This window comes from Pelmatolapia mariae, linkage group LG17, assembly GCF_036321145.2.
Source record: "Pelmatolapia mariae isolate MD_Pm_ZW linkage group LG17, Pm_UMD_F_2, whole genome shotgun sequence".
NCBI lineage: Eukaryota > Metazoa > Chordata > Actinopteri > Cichliformes > Cichlidae > Pelmatolapia > Pelmatolapia mariae.
In genome coordinates, this window is record NC_086242.1 from 10,502,010 (window position 1) to 10,518,697 (window position 16,688).

The following is a 16,688-nucleotide window of genomic DNA, read 5'->3' on the forward strand; positions in this document are numbered from 1 at the left end:
CCTATTAACCATTAACATTTTAAATAGTTGGGTAGCTGCACTGTGAGCGTGGTAAGTGACCATCTAGAACCTTCTTCTTCTTTTGGCTGCTCCCTTTAGGGGTGATCACCCTCCATCTCATCCTATCTCTTGGATCCTCTTCTGTCACACCAAGCATGTCTTCCTTCCTTCCTAAACTAAAGAACATTTATTTTTTTTATGTTTTTTTAAGATTCCTATATAACATCCATATATTCTACATTTGTTACAGATAGTTTCAAGCCTTTTTATGGTTTCATTACAATTACAATTTACAGATCATTGAAATCTGAAACACACATTATTAGAATATTTACGTTTTTTAAATCTGAGTAAATTACTACTCAAACAGTATCAATACCATGTATTTCTCAGTCAACCATAATCAGTCTGCTGACTTGACAGTTGTCCACATGACTATTGTTGACACCCTCCACCAGGAGGATAAGCCACAGAAAGTCATTGCTGAAAAGGCTGGCTGTTTGCAGAGTGCTGTATTGGAACATATTAATGAAAATGTGAGTGGCAGGGAACAGTGTGGTAGGAAAGGACTTGAGGAAGCTTCAGAAGGAGTGGAGTCAGGCTGGTGTCAGTGCATCAAGAACCACCGACACAGATGTCTTCAAGAAAGGGACTACAGGCGTTGCATTCCTAATATCAAGCCACTCCTGAACTAGAGACATCAGAAGCATCTTACCTGGGCTACAGAGGAAAAGAACTCAACTGCTTCTCAGTGGTCCAAAGTCAGACTCGAGAAAGAGTGGAGAGGGACAGAATCCAAGGTGTTTGAAGTGTGTCTAGAAGTTGATCTTGAACTACTGTGGCTTCCAGGTTCTTCGTGGTCACGTTTCTGCTGAGGCTTGCAGCGCAATGCTGGGAGTTTGGTATACATGACGACAAAAGCTCTGTGGGGAACTGCCACTCTAATTTTCTTTGATTGAGCTCAGGAAATATTATAAATGCAAGTTTGGATTTTTATGATCTAAGATCCAAATATTAAAATTAAAAAGAAAAAGAGCTTGAAATAATCAATTTTACATATAATGAATATAGGAAATATGACCTTTTTTAATTAAACTAGGAACTAAATGAGCTTTTTTGTAGTTTTACAATTTATGAGATGCACAAACTAAGTGCTCACAATGCATTCTGGTTCAACGATGTGAAGTGCTACCATTCTGTCAGATGATACTGGCGTTGTAGAAATATGCACAAAATGGTTTTTGGCAATGGTAATCAGGGCCTTTACACAGTGAGACGATGCGAAAAAAAAATGTAAAACTAAATATTTTGAAGCAGAACTTGTCGTGTAACATATGTAAAAACACTGATAACGATGCGCTTTTTGCGGAAAATTCATCCTCAAAAAATGCACTGTGAAAAAAATGAAGTCGGTATCAGAAAAGGAAGAAACTGAAAATCTGGATTCATCCACACTGATTGCATTGGTAGTGGAAAGATTGAACTCTTAAGGCCTTTACACACTGGAGGCGTAAAATCTGTGCAACTATTTCATGCGTTAAAAATAATATTCAGACTCATCTAGACACACAGCTAAAAAGTACTCTGGGTCAACTGGCTCTCTGAAATGATTTCTTTGCCTCCTTAGAGTTGGTGGTCCCAGCTTTGCCAAAAAGAGCTCAACTGCCCCACTCACATCCTGAAATATGTGCAAAGATGGTTGTGACACAACTCCTGGATTAAACCATGTAATTCTCCCAGCTGTTTCCTCTATGTGAGAATTTGATGCACTGAGAATTTCCATTTCTTTCTTTTGCTGTTTAGAAACATCAGAACCAGTTGTGTTTTTTGAGATGAGATGTGTTTTTGAGTTTCTTTTTTTAAGAGCACCAAACTCAACGGCTGGAGTGTCCTTTTTTTGTGTGTGTTTTAAACTTTACTTTTGCTTCCACTTGCTGGTTAGTCGCTGAAAGCTACATAGCTAGGTTTTGGTTAAAATGCACCCTGCATTAAACCTGCAAAAGGAATAAATTACACTTTACATGTTTGTCAAAACAGGACCCAAATGCAGAATGGAGAAGCAGAAATACTGAATGAAAGCAAAAATGTCCAAATAGTCCAAACAAAACAAGTACCTAAGGGCAGGCATAATAGCTTGAGGAACACAAAAGAGTATGTGGGAAACAGGTGGGAAGGAAAATAGACAGTCTGATAACTGATAAAGGGACAATGCATACACAGGGTTGTTTGGTGACAGGTGAAAAAAGGTGAGTACAGATGCAACCAATAAGGACAGACAGACAATTACAAAAGTGTGAAAACAAAAAGGAAGCAAAACAACCACAGATGAAAACAATAAGTCATTACCAAAATAAAACGAAAACTGATTACAAAGAAACCAACACATATGCAAACAGACGGAGGGACAAAGAGCTAAAAGGATGGAAAAGCTATCAAATGTTTATTAGATTATAAAAAACAGGAACAAAAATTCAAAGAACAAGAAAGAAACCTAACTCAAGAGATCACCAAAGTGGAAAATGTTCGTCAATGTGCATATTAAACAAATATGTAGGACTCCTTTCTTGAATTTGTGCAATATCTCTAGAATTAGAAACATCCTGTCTCAGAGTGATTCTGAATAACGAGTTCATGCATTTATTACTTTTAGGCTGGTCTACTGTAATCCTAAAAACTCTCTGAAAAGCCTTAAGCTGATTGAAAATCCTGCAGTGACAATATTACCAGGGACTAGAAAGAGCAAAATTCTCCTATACTAGGTTCTCTTCACTGGCTCCCTTGATCAATCCAGAATGGAATTTAAAATCCTGTTCCTCACATACAAGGTCTTGAAAAATAAGGCCCCATCTTATCTTAATGACCCTATATTCCTGTAACACCCCAACAGAGCATTTGGGTTGCACGCCTACTTGTGGTTCCTAGGGTATTTAAAAGTAAAATGGGAGGCAGAGCCTTCAGCTTTCAGGCCCCTCTGTGGAAACAGCTCCCATTTTGGATTTGGGAGACCTACACCCTCTCTACTTTTTTAGATTAGCCTTAACTAGAAGCATATGGCTTATAGTTGGATGGATCACTCCCAACTGGTCACGGCAGATGGCTGCTACTCCATGAGTGTGGAGTGGCAGCCATGAGTGCGTCTTCTGGAGGTTTCTTCCTGTTAAAAGGGAGTTTTTCCTTCCCACTGTCGCCAAGTGCTTTCTTTGTTGTGATTTGGGGCTATATAAATAACACTGAATTGAATAGAAGTAAATATTTGATAGATTTTTATGCCAGATGCCTTTCCTAACACAACACCCCCCCATTGATTTGTGTCTCCTCCTGATCATCCTTTGTGTGGTAAGTGAATGTGTTACAGTGTTTAATGTGACATCAAAGTCTCCTCTACAAATAAGTTGTTAGTTGTCATAAACCAAAGTCACCAAAAGAGACCTTGTGTGTAGGTGGAAGACAAAAAGACATATCTTTGACTAAAGGGGAAATGTGTGTCTGTTTGACCCTACAGACACACACAAACCTTAAATCTTCACCTTAAGGTGCGGTATGTTTTATGAAGACTTGGTTTTTGTCCCCAGAAGGGAGATGCGTCCCTACAACGACTAAAGGGATTCATGTCCCTACAATGTCAGTAATACAAGTACACCCACACAAATACACAGTTGTGTGTCTGTAACAGTGCTATTTATATTTAAAGAGTGGGTCTTTTAAGTGAGCCCAGCGTGGGACACACACACACACACACACACACACACACACACACACACACACACACACACACACACACACACACACACACACACACACACAGAAAAAGGCACACAGTCTGTCTCTGCAGGCAGGTATTCACTCAAAAAGCTTAACCTCATTCACACTAAAGCTTAACTTTAAAGAGCTACTATTTTAGTATTATATAGGGATTCAGTCCCATGTTGCTTTCTTCATTAAAGAAGCAACGCTGCAGCACTGGCCCTTTTGTGGCTTTTGATCAGTGGAACAAATTAAAGTAAAACCTTCAAGACTGATTTTAGTGCAAATCACTCTGTCTCCATAGTTAAAATTAATTTTGTGACTGTAAATGCAAGCAAGCAGAAAAACACGACTCACTGTGGTTGTTTATATTCAATGAATTTCTTCTCATTCGCTTTGGGTTTTACATTTGTGTGGATGTGTGAGGTGGGTGAATGACTCAAGAGAAAAAGAAGAAAAAAGATCAGTCAAATCGATATCTGTAACAGATCGGAGTGCCTTAACACATCTGGACCTGTGGACTGTCTGCAGGGGAAGAATAAGGGTGTAGGAAAGACGGGGAGAGGGAATACATTAGAGGAGTATTTTGCACTGCCTTATGTTTCCAGGACCTCCCACCCTCCCATCTACTCTCCTTCTCTCCTTTTCTCTCTCCAGCCAAAGGAAAACTCCTCCATGCCCTGCATTCCTCTCACATTCCTGCTCTGGGTTTACCTTCTCCACCTCTCTTTCTGCACCAACATCATCATCTCCTCCTCCTCCTCTCTTGCCTGTGGCTGTCTGTCTGTTTCCACCTCTTTTCCTTCTTCTTTTCCCTTTCTCTTGGGGTCTCTGTTTCTCTCCTTCTCTTTCATTCCCTCCTCCCTCTTTCTTTACCAGCATGCTCCAGTAGGCCGGTGAAGGCAGGGGGCTCGCCTGAACCCTCCACCCCCAGCAGGGGCCCTCCAGCTCAGCCTGGCTGGCTGGCAGGCTCCCTGGCACACTTCCAGCACACACACAAACACAGACACACTCACATAGCTTTTTTCTTTCTCTTCTTACTGTCTTCTGTTTATCAGCCTGTCCTTCTTTTTAGAATTCTTCCCTTTTTAATCACTTTTCTTTTTTCCTTTTATCTGGTTACACTTAGCGATGTGTGCTCTGGCTTATTTAGCACTGACTGCCCACAAAGATGACACATTCACTGCATCTTTAATCGATTTCTTGTCCAAGCTCCATTATATACAGCACAGTATATTATCCAGTATAATTAATGTAGATAGATAGATAGATAGATAGATAGATAGATAGATAGATAGATAGATAGATAGATAGATAGAGAAGAGAACTTGCACAGTTACATGTTTTCTTGTCTCTTATATGAGAACAGTGAATTTTGCATGCAATCTGGGAACCATCAAAATCATCAGATGGTTTAACAAAGTTGTAGTCAGGTGGATATATATATATATATATATATATATATATATATATATATATATATATATATATATATATATATATATATATATATATATATATATATATATATATATATACACACACACATTTTTACTTCAACTAGATGCTGTGGCTGTTATCGTCCCATTATTTTAACCTTTCTAAACACACTTTTGGAGTACAGGTATCTCTATCTTTACACTTAATAATACAAAGCAAAAAATGAGGGGATTTGTTGTCAGGTTCAAAGCTTTGCAATGACCACAGTTTATTCTTTACTAAAGCAAAAATGAAATAGTGCAGGGTATGAAATGTACTCAGAGTATAAAAGTAAAAGGTAGCTCCTTTAAGGACATTTTTGTGATCTCTTTTTGTGCAAAGTTGCCTTTTACAGACGTGTCTTTGCTTTGCACTTTTTTGCCTCTTTTATCTCTTCGTCTTTTCCATGAGTTGCACCAGAGATGGATACACCAACAGGATTTTCTTTTACGTATCCCTGTTACCTCCAAATTGGTTTCATATTTTACAATAACCAATAACTCACACCAAAAAATGTTAAAACCAAGGAGCAGAAAGTAGAGATAAATAGAGAGTTAAATATACCCAAAAACTGTACTTAAGTACAACAACAACGTATTTGTACTTTGTTACGTCCCATTTCTGGTAATGAGTGGCCTGATGTGTGGATGTGAGCAAGTGTGGACTATTGCTGTCCATTTTGTGTTTGCAAACAAGCTAAATCAATTAAATCTGCCCACTTTCTATGCCCGCTTTTCACTCGTTCTTTGAGTGTGGCAGAGCAGAAGTGTTACAAAGATGAAGCAGATAATGAGCGTGTGTGTGTGTGTGTGTGTGTGAGAGAGAGAGCCTCCATAATTTGGTATTTCCTTTTTAGACAGTGGAGGAAGGGCCAGTGCCCTCGCTCATGCACATGCGCACCACACACAGCTCCTGTTTTAATGACCCCTACATCTGCCTGTAGGCACTATGAGAGAAAACAGCTAGATAGATACATAGATAGATAGATATGCACTGAAGGTCAGAGTTGAGAGTTCATAGTCATGACAAACAAATGCACACACACACACACACACGGTTACTTCAGTGTGTGAGTTCAACTGGAGGTTAGACCTTCAGGCTCCACAGCTCAACAAGAGAGAGAAACACGGAGAGAATTCATAGCAGCTGATTCAGCATGGAACTGACTGGTGTGATTATTGTAGACCAGAGGGGACAAACAAGAGGAAATCTTCCAGTTATATAGATAATTTCTAGAGGAACAAAATGAAAATTTAAGGCAGATGGCGGCATAAAGCAATCGGTACTTTAGTGGATTGAAGGAAAGGCAGAAAGAACTGAGAGACTGACAATAACTCTTTTACAACTTAAGCAACAGCTGAAGATGTTACTGTGTCTCCAGACTGTCTCTCGTACAAACACACACTCACAGGGCCCTGACCTTGTTGATGGCAGCTGTCGACAGCACTCTCTGTGCACAGTCCAGAACTACAAATTCCCCCTCAGTGTGTGCACACAACAATCCACAGAAGACATCTTTAAAATGATTCTCTATTTGAGAAGGCCTTATTTCTCTAAGGTTCCACATACTGCAGATTTTTTTGTTAGTTCATACTTTGCCAACTTCAAGTCAAGTAATTTTACCCAACGTGGGGCTTGAACACAATGAGGTTAAGAGCCTCATACTCTTAAACTCAGCCCACACATTCACAGCTAATGTGAATAGTGACACAGACTATGGTGGCATTTTTATCAAAACAAATTATTGACTGAATTATCATTTTTAAGCATTTTTCTTTTATTATGTTTAGTGAACACAGACAAAATTTCACCTTTGTCGCTTTCTTTCAAATCTGCATATTGCTCTGCTTTCTTCGTTTTGCTGCTCATGGTCTTTACGTGTGTGATATGTGCCTCATCCCTGTCATTTGGGATTTATAGGTTACACAAATATACTATGCTATATGGCTCGCGTGCTTGCTTTGCACATTGTTGCATTTGTACGACATTTGTGTTTGACTTCTCCTTACTTCGATGTGTTAGCCCTGTGACAGACTGGACAGGTCACATAAAGTAACTTCCGGGTCCAAAAAAAACAAAACAAAACAAAACATGGCACTGGAAAAGAAAAAGATTCAAAATGTGCAGTCCAAATTACATCAAGCTTTTATACTGTATGTGGTAGATTTTCAGTTAAGAAACTCCCGGATGGTGCTGATAGACACAGATTAGTTTGAGTGGAGAAAAGTGGAGAAATTTTATGTAAAGCAAAAACTATGTTGAGCATAAGTGTTATGTTGGATCTGATTTCACGCCAGATACATACTGTGAGTCCGGACGGCTGATTAAAATCTTTTGATCAAAAAATGATCAACATTAAAAATTGGGCTTAAACCCTTGACTATTTTGATGTTGAAAGAAAATCCTGTGTGAATTCCACAGCATGTCTGTTGTCCTGTCTTCCTCCTCTCACCCCAATCGGTTACAGGAGATAGCCGCCCCTCCCTGAGCATGGTTCTTCTGGAGGATTCTTCCTGTTAAAAGGGAGTTTTTCCTTCCCACTGTTGCCAAGTTCTTGCTCATTGAGGGTTGTCCGATTGTTGGAGTTTTCTCTGTATTATCATAGGATATTTATCTTATGTTTTGATTTGGCACTATGTAAATAAATTCTGTGCTTAGACACATGATGTAGTTGGACTACCTAAAATACGTGTACGTGTCCCAACACTCTTTTGATCAAACTTTGATGACACTGCTACAGAGGAGGATTGGGGTCACTGACAAAAATCTCTTTATGGGTTGTCATTCAAAAAAAGTATTTGTAACATTTTATTATGTAATGGATTATGTTACTTTCTGAAGAAAGTAATTTGTCACACTATTTGTTACATTGCTTTCCCCTGGCGCCATAACAAGGGCTGAAACTGCACCATGATTACTAGTTAGAAAACCTTAGGTTACAGTCCCACAAGCTGACACAAATCCCTACTCTAATGATGACATACGTTCTGTTAGTGTGAAAATAAAGCAATCCCCACTATGTGTCTACTGCAGAAACATGTTCAGGTCCAAATATAGGCTACAATGCTAAAAGCCTGACTGCTCATCACTGCCTTTGTTACTACTTTAAAATCAGTATCTGGCCTCTGGGCTGGGGTCAGCATACACTCAGCTTTGCAATCAATCTATGTTCATGGCTAGCTGTTAGCATCTGTTTGTGCAGATGTTGTTTTTTTGTGCAATAAAAAAATAATGTCTACACCTCCACTCCTCAAAAGTTTCAGACTGCTCCATCATTTACCTCCTCCCTGCACACAAACCAAAATCGATGATTATAGCACAACTTCTCTGTATGTATTATTGTAGTGTCTACCTTACAATATAAAGCGCCTTGAGGTGAGTGTTGTTGTGATTTGGTGCTGTATAAATAAAACTGAATCAAACTGAACGGAATTTAATTGGATTAAAATTACTGTGATTTCGTTTGAATTTGTCATGAATACTGAGTATTGCGAAGATGTTCCCTATAAAACCTTAAAAAATGTAGCACTCCTGGAAAATCAAATAGATAAAGATTTTTTAAAAATCCAAGTATCGGCTCTGCTTATCACTTAGGCTTTGTTACCTTTAAAGTTCACAAGAAAAAATAAGCTTTACATGTCATCAACTGAATACAAAGCAACAGAGCGGCAGACTTGTTGGATACGTTTTTTTTTTCCAATAAACAACATGCGTTAAAAAACATCAGTGCCAACAATACTGTCAGGAGCAGGATTTGAACCCACGCCTCCATTTGGAGACCATAAATCCCATGAGTGAGGAAGGACTGCATCCTTGGATCTGGCGCCTTAGACCACTCGGCCATCCTGACACCCACACTACTGACGGCTCAGCAAAGTCACTGATGATTTAAAACTCAGAGACCCTTAATATGTTTCACAGTCTGTTATAATTAGTCACTGTAAGGAAAGTTACGTGTTTTAGCTTTTTTAGATCAGATCTTTCCATCTGATAGAAGAATGGATGGGGTGCCTGATGAATGCCTGGACAGATGGTCTCATAAAAAGACAGATAGGTGAAGGATGGATGGATAGATGGATGGAGGATGGAGAAGGGAGGGTGGTTAGGGGAGGGGGGGCAGGCGTGTTTGATCCTCCCAGTAGAAATAATCAGCAAAGCCCTGGAGCCCTAAATGTGTGTGCATATATGTGTGTGTGTCTGTATATGTGCGCTGTGGGGTTTTCTGGCTGCATGCCAAGACCAGCTCCTACCAAGAGATAGATCAAAGACTGCGCTCTCTCTTTCTTTCTGTCTCTATCTGTCTCTCCTGCTCATATTTCTCACAGTCGTTTCTTCCCCGTCCCTGCTCTGTGCCCTGAAAACACTCCTCTATTTTATACCAGAGGGTAGAAAATTACAACTTTTCCTCTGGAAAAAGAGAAAAAGATAGTACAGCAATGAAAAGACCAAAGCAATAAAGTGCAATGTGAAGACAAAGAAAGAAAAGGGAAATCGCACAAAAATCCTCACTTTTTTCACCTGGTTTTGGGGTTGAGGTTATCACAGGGTTAAAAGTTTGAACACATTAACACTGACTTTTTTTGTTTTAAGGCCTTAATTTCTGCTCTTCTAATTTCTTCTGTTCACACCTAACATCTGCACTACTCCAGAAATCTTTTGGAGACATAAGACAAAAACTTCTAGAAATGCTGCTGACCCAGTTTTGGTTTAAAAAAAACTCACAGATTGGGTTTTAGCCTTTGGGCACAAGCTGAGGCTGTTAGAAAGAAATTACAGGGACACCCTTGTAAGCTCCCTGATTCGATCTTGGCAGCCACAAAAATTAAGGCAAGGCTCACACAATGATTTCCTCCTATTTGTGTACGTACTCCTTTCCGATTCCCATGGCTTCTTCTGTTAAGGTTAAATCTAGCACAGGATTGCTTTGGAAAACGTTACACCCAACACTGTCCATTTTTCAGTAGTGTAGTAATACAATGCATTGCTGTACTAAATTCAGTAATTACGTTACAGTTATGGCCTTACTTGAATTCGGTTTGTGTGCAGGGAGGAGGTAAATGGTGGAGCAGTCTAAAACTTTTGAGGAGTGGAGGTGTAGACATTATTTTTTTATTGCACAAAAAAACAACATCTGCACAAACAGATGCTAACAGCTAGCCATGAACATAGATTGATTGCAAAGCTGAGTGTATGCTGACCCCAGCCCAGAGGCCAGATACTGATTTTAAAGTAGTAACAAAGGCAGTGATGAGCAGTCAGGCTTTTAGCATTGTAGCCTGTATTTGGACCTGAACATGTTTCTACAGCAGAAACATAGTGGGGATTGCTTTATTTTCACACTAACAGAACGTATGTCATCATTAGAGTAGGGATTTGTGTCAGCTTGTGGGACTGTAACCTAAGGTTTTCTAACTAGTAATCATGGGACAGTTTCAGCCCTTGTTATGGCACCAGGGGAAATCAATGTAACAAATAGTGTAACAAATTACTTTCTTCAGAAAGTAATAAAATGCATTACATCAAAAAACATTACAATACTTTTTTTGAATGACAACCCATAAAGAGATTTTTGTCAGTGACCCCAATCCTCTTCTGTAGCAGTGTCATCAAAGTTTGATCAAAAGAGTGTTGGGACACGTACACATGTTTTAGTTTTTTGTAAAAGTCCAACTTCATCTTCTGCCTAAGCATAGCGCCAAATCAAAACAAAAGATAAAGACCCTATGATAATACAGAGAAAACCCCAGAATCGAATCAACCCTCAATGAGCAAGAACTTGGCAATGGTGGAAAGAAAAAACTCCCTTTTAACAGGAAGAATCCTCCAGAAGAACCATGCTCAGGGAGGGGCAGCCAGCTACCATGACCAGTTGGCCATGTAATAACTAATGATTAATTAAATTACATTTAAAGACATGTCTGGTGTTACCTTTTCCTTACTCACAGTACTTGATGTTCGTCTTCTCAAGCATTTTCTATGTGCAACTAATGCTATGCTATCCTGTTTACATCAACCATGAATATTTTTGCAGCTGTGCCGAATACTTGTCTGGGTGGAGAGTGCCAAAGTTTTTAAATAAAAACATCTTAGTTTGTAGGGATTATGGCTAGGACAGGGGTCTTCAAACCTTTTCTGGCATGCCCCACTTTATATTTTCCCACAATTTTATCAAGCGTTAACAATAAATCAGGATGCAGGATAACATTTTTATAAAAAGATCTTGACATGAACCAAACTCAAACCTTAACCCAACTCTAGATGGGTCGCCAGACACCTGGTGGTTGTTAAGAGGTTAATTATGAGTGATACAAATATCAGGACACCGGCATTCATGCAACTCAGTTTCATGCCACATTTTTCCCCCTTATCCCACCTGCAGTGGCTTTATGAACACATTTTATAGGTTAAATTGTATGAGATCCATTCAGAGTCCTTGCAGAAACGACTCCCATGCTATTAGAAAACGTCTAAGTCTTGGTTTTTAAAATCATCAGCCAAGCAGAGGATCTTCAAAACTAATAATGAAGCATTAAAGCTCTAAAATGTAACATAATAACATCTTTTATTTCACAGCTTGCAATGACATTCACAGTAATCATCGGCGCACTTGAATATTCTCCTGGATATTGTTCGCTTTGCAGTGTTATTGATCAGGGAACTGAGGCTCATTTGCACTCTGCATATGCCGTTCTGCATAACAAAATCCCCTAAACGTCTAAAGATGTAAATGTAATTGTGAAGATAATGTATTTTTGCTATCGAGCATGCTGCACTGCGTGAACTGCACTGTGTCATTAAACCAACGCGCACTAACCCTTCGCAAACAAGAGCTAAACTTTCCCTCCTCCTGTTTCTCCTTCTCTTCTACGTGTCTTTTCATGCAGCTTGCAGATTGGGTCATGTTTTTTCTTTTTTTTTCTGCCATACTTAAGCAATATGCAAATAGAAACTCAGAGCCTCTCACAAAATCCCAATCAGTCCCTTTCTGACCCTTTTCCGTTTTTCCCTTTTTTTTAAAGGCAACCCGCCATCACTCATCTTCTCCCTCGTCCAATGCCTTTTTAGCTTTGTCGCTCAGACCATCTCTCTTTCTCTCACTCCCTGTCCCTGCATCCCTTTTCCTCCTGTCACCCCCCCATCTCCCCTTCTTTCCATCCACAATCTATCCTTTCCAATCTTCCCTTTTCCCCCTCTCTCTATCATGTTCCCCCCTCACACACTCACACTCTCTTCCTCTACCAGTAGTCATTCTACTTATAGCCTCGCCATAAATCAAGCTGTCATTCTCCGTCATGCTCGCTGCATCTCACTGGGGCTCATGGCACATGCACACACACATGCACGCACGAACACACACACATAAAAGGGATAGCAGCCCACACATACACAAGCTCAAATGCAGGAATATACATATAGACCAGTATTATGCAGATAACACACATGCGGTGCAAGTGTATAGGCTATAATGATTACAATAAAAAATACACACACACAAACACTTCCTTTTTTAATGTGACACAAACATACAGTTTTTGCACAAACTCCAGTGTCCAAAAAACAAGCTGATATGCAGGATATCACACAAACACACACACACACAAAAACACAAATACACACATGGAGCAGTTGAAACTGTCCCGAGATCTCAGGGCCCAACCACTACCTTAAATTCTTCCCTCCTCTTTACCGGTTCACGTATCTGTACTGCTCACCCGTCTCTTAGGCTTATCTTCTAAAAATACATATACAACTTTTTACAAAAACTTCATGATTTTCATATATTAAGTAGTCGTAATCGTAAGCTAATTTCACACACACACACACGCACTGCAGGCCTAAACTTTTCAGGACTTTCCCGACAGAGGTGCAGGTGCAAATGCAAACGTCTGACGCAGCCACACTGGACATTGCTGTAATTAGGAAAGCTCAGCTAGACTTTGGCATAAAGTAACATGAAAACACAGGTGTTGCCAATGACATTAATGAAGGTTCTGTTCGTTAGGTGCAGAGCCTCAATTAGCATCATTAGTATCACCTGTGTTTACATGTCAAAATGACTGCTAGGAAAAAAGGTCTATTAGCATGGTGGGTGGCAGGAGCCAGTGTTTACCCCATTTCCCCTGAAAGTTACAGAAACTAAAGGAAGTAAAGGGCAGCTCACTCTAAGGCCGAATCTCGGTTTGAAAATTGCTGGAAAAAAAACACGATAATGTAAATACGCGAGTCTACAAAACACATGTCCAGTCTTTTTCAGACTCATTAATACCTTTCTCCTATTATTCCTTTTCATGTACCCAGACTTCCTCTCGATACGTGTCCGGAAACACACTTTTAATAATCACACTTCCCCTTTGGCTGTTATTCAGACAGAAATTTGGATATTATTTGAAACAAGCAATAATAGCAGCATGTAAATGTATTGTGCCGAAGATATATTTGCTCTTTTTAAAAACACAGACCATCAGCTTATTTCCTCCTGTCCTTCCGTGACCAAAGCAAGAGCCTCATAAAGACCCCTAGGAGTTTGAGGATTTCATGGGGCTTTGTGTTTGACTGTGTGTGTGTGTGTGTGTGTGTGTGTGTGTGTGTGTGTGTGTGTGTGTGTGTGTGTGTGGAAGATACATGTGGAATTCAAGGTCATGTAATCCCATGGCCTTCACTGTTATTGACACATACAGCACATTCTATGACCTGGACTGGCCTTGCATGCATACACAATCTTTAGACATTAAAAACATTCATACTGATACTTTGTGGGTAGTCGACAACTTATACATAATAATTCTTTATCTGGTGATATTGGATATTGTGCTTATTGGTAGTTAAAACATTTAAAAACCTGCCTGTGTAATTAATAAGCTAAAGCCACTGGCATACCAGACACACAGAAGGGGTCCTTTTGCATCTGTATCTGTACCTGAGTGCAATGTTAGCAACTCAGCACATCAGGTGGGATGTCTCCTTTCTTTTTTTTTCTTTTTTTTGAGTAACCTATTATCTTATTAATAAATCCTACTACTAAGAGAACTACTGACCAATCACATTTGAGCAGGCTGCTTGCAGCAAACACATTTGCTAAAATTCAGTTTGAATCCCTTTGGCTGTGGTCACTGATTTATTATTTTTCCATTAGATTTGAGTTGTCCTACGTTGCTGTGGGCTCTCCCATGATGCACTGAGCCTCTCTCCTCTGTTCCTTTTTTCTACAGTTTCTAAGCATTCATATCACTATTGCCTTTTCCCCCCAAACTGGTTGAGGAAGATGAGCTTGAGCATCCCTAACCGTCTCTCTGTGTCACACACATGAATTAAAATTTTGAAGCTTCTCGTATATTGCAACTCAAATATTTTGCTTCGACCCAGACATGGATCAGGGTGCTTTATTTTCTCGTTCACAGGCAAACTACAGGGTGGTACAGCCCAGCGTCTAGCATCAGACTCAAATGCACTGTGATATGCAAACGACAGGTCAATCAATCAATAAACACGTGTTAAAATGTACTAATGTATGCAAAATCTGTGTTTCAGATAGCTTCCTTTGTCTAATAATACCCAGCAGTAACTAGAGATCTAGTGCCAGCAACGAGTTGTAACTCACAGACACAAATGCGAAGATATAGATTTCCAAGGTCGCATTTCAGACATTCACTACAGTATCTTATACAAGTCCCCCACTCTTTCCCTATGCGCTCCGCTGCTCTCCTCTTCCTCCTCTTCTGCATTCTTCTCTCCTCCTCCCTCCATCTCTTGCCACTGTCTTTCACACACACTCACACACACACATAGTCTCTGGAGACATGTCCGTTGCTCTGACCTATCTCTCCTGGGAGTGCTGGCTGTCTGCCCGGCTCTCTTTTTTCTCTCTTGCTTCACACATTCTCCCTCCCTGCATCTTTCCTCCTCCTCTCTCTGTGTCTCTCTGTCTATTGATCTATCTGTTTTCTAATCTCCTTTTGTCTTCCCCATCTCTAATCCTCTCCTCTGTTGCATGTCTCCCCTGCTATTGCATCCTCTTATCTCTTTATCCTTTCTCAGCCCGATTCCGCACTTCTACTTTTCTACCCTCTTTTTCACCCTCTCTTCCTTTAAAATCCGCTCCTTGCGTCTCTTTTCTCGCAGTGCTTCTCCTTTTCACATTCTCTGCTCCTATTGCTTTCTAGGCTTACAGGGTGCCGGTGTGGCTGCGGGGCTCAGCCCGGAGCTCTCTGCCCTGCTCGTGCTGCTTCCTGGGCACTGTGCCCACAGAATAGTTAGGCAGGACTGAAGGAGAGCTGGAGGGGTGCGCATGTGTGCGTTTGTATGTATCGAATGATGTGGATAGGGGGAGGGGTGGGACAGAGAAAGTGGATAGGGAAGAAAGATTGAAAAGAAAGGAGGAGGGGAGTTGTTGACAGGCAGAGAAAAAAGAGGCAACGACAGAGAAAGAAGAAATGATTTTTGATGAGTCACACTTTGCTAGCTGGAGTTTACTGTGCAGCACTCAGCGTGTGTTCAACAGAAAAATGTGAGTGTGTGTGTTTTTCAAACGATAGTAAAATTTTTAACTATATTTAAAAAGAATCACGCTGCATTTATTACAACACATCTCAAATTTGTATCTACAGTCTTTTTTGTTAATTGGTTAATTTAGTCAAAAATACTTTGATTTCTTCAGCAAATTCAGCAAACACCAAGAAAATCTAGTGATGTAAGCGAGGAGATTCAGTTAACTGTCTCAGAACTGCTGCAATTACAGTTTGTGGGTATTGTCAAATTTTTTGGAGTGACTATTACTTGAAAAAAAAAAACTCATAAATGAGCAACATATTCTGATCCCAAGGAGTCACATGCTGCTGTTCTGTCAGATGCGGCCATGATGCACTTGCTACTGCAATATTGCACACCTAGAAAGGATGGTCCACTTTTAAAGAGATATGAAGTCCATACTGGGAGGCTAGCAGCCTAAGCAGAGAAGCCCAGACCTCCCTCTCCCCAGCCACCTCCTCCAGCTTGTCCAGGGAAACACCAAGGGGTTCCCAAAATAGCTTAGAGATATAATCTCACCATCGTGTCCTGGGTCTGCCCCAAGACCTGCTCCCGAGAAGGGCATGCCAGGAACACCTTACCCTAGAAGCCCCCGGAGACATCCCGGTCTAAGGCCTGAACTACCTAGAGTTGCACCTTGAACAGTCTGGCTAGCTCAGTCGGTAGAGCATGAGACTCTTAATCTCAGGGTCGTGGGTTCGAGCCCCACGTTGGGCGCATCTGTATTAGAACAAAATTAATTGGAGTTGGACCATATCGCTAATATATCACTAGCCAATCATGTCCAAGCTATCTCAGCTTTGCCTCTTCATTTTGATGCTGTGGGGGCAGCAGTACCGCTTTCATCAGTTGGTTCCTATTGATGTGGAGATATAGTGGCCTATTAGTCCTCACCCTATCTCTAAGGGAGAGGGCAGCCACCCTTTGGGGAAAGCTCATTT

The 16,688-nt window shown here is 40.3% G+C and overlaps 1 protein-coding gene and 1 non-coding gene across 9 annotated transcripts in view; one reads left to right on the forward strand and one right to left on the reverse strand.

The window, feature by feature from the left end:
• Positions 1-16,688, reverse strand: part of wnt5b (wingless-type MMTV integration site family, member 5b) — a 91,861-nt gene that overhangs the window by 60,987 nt on the left and 14,186 nt on the right. The gene's annotated exons all lie outside the window — the stretch shown is intronic.
• On the forward strand, positions 16,392-16,464 carry trnak-cuu (transfer RNA lysine (anticodon CUU)). Its single transcript has one exon. It is a non-coding gene; the product is annotated as a tRNA-Lys (tRNA).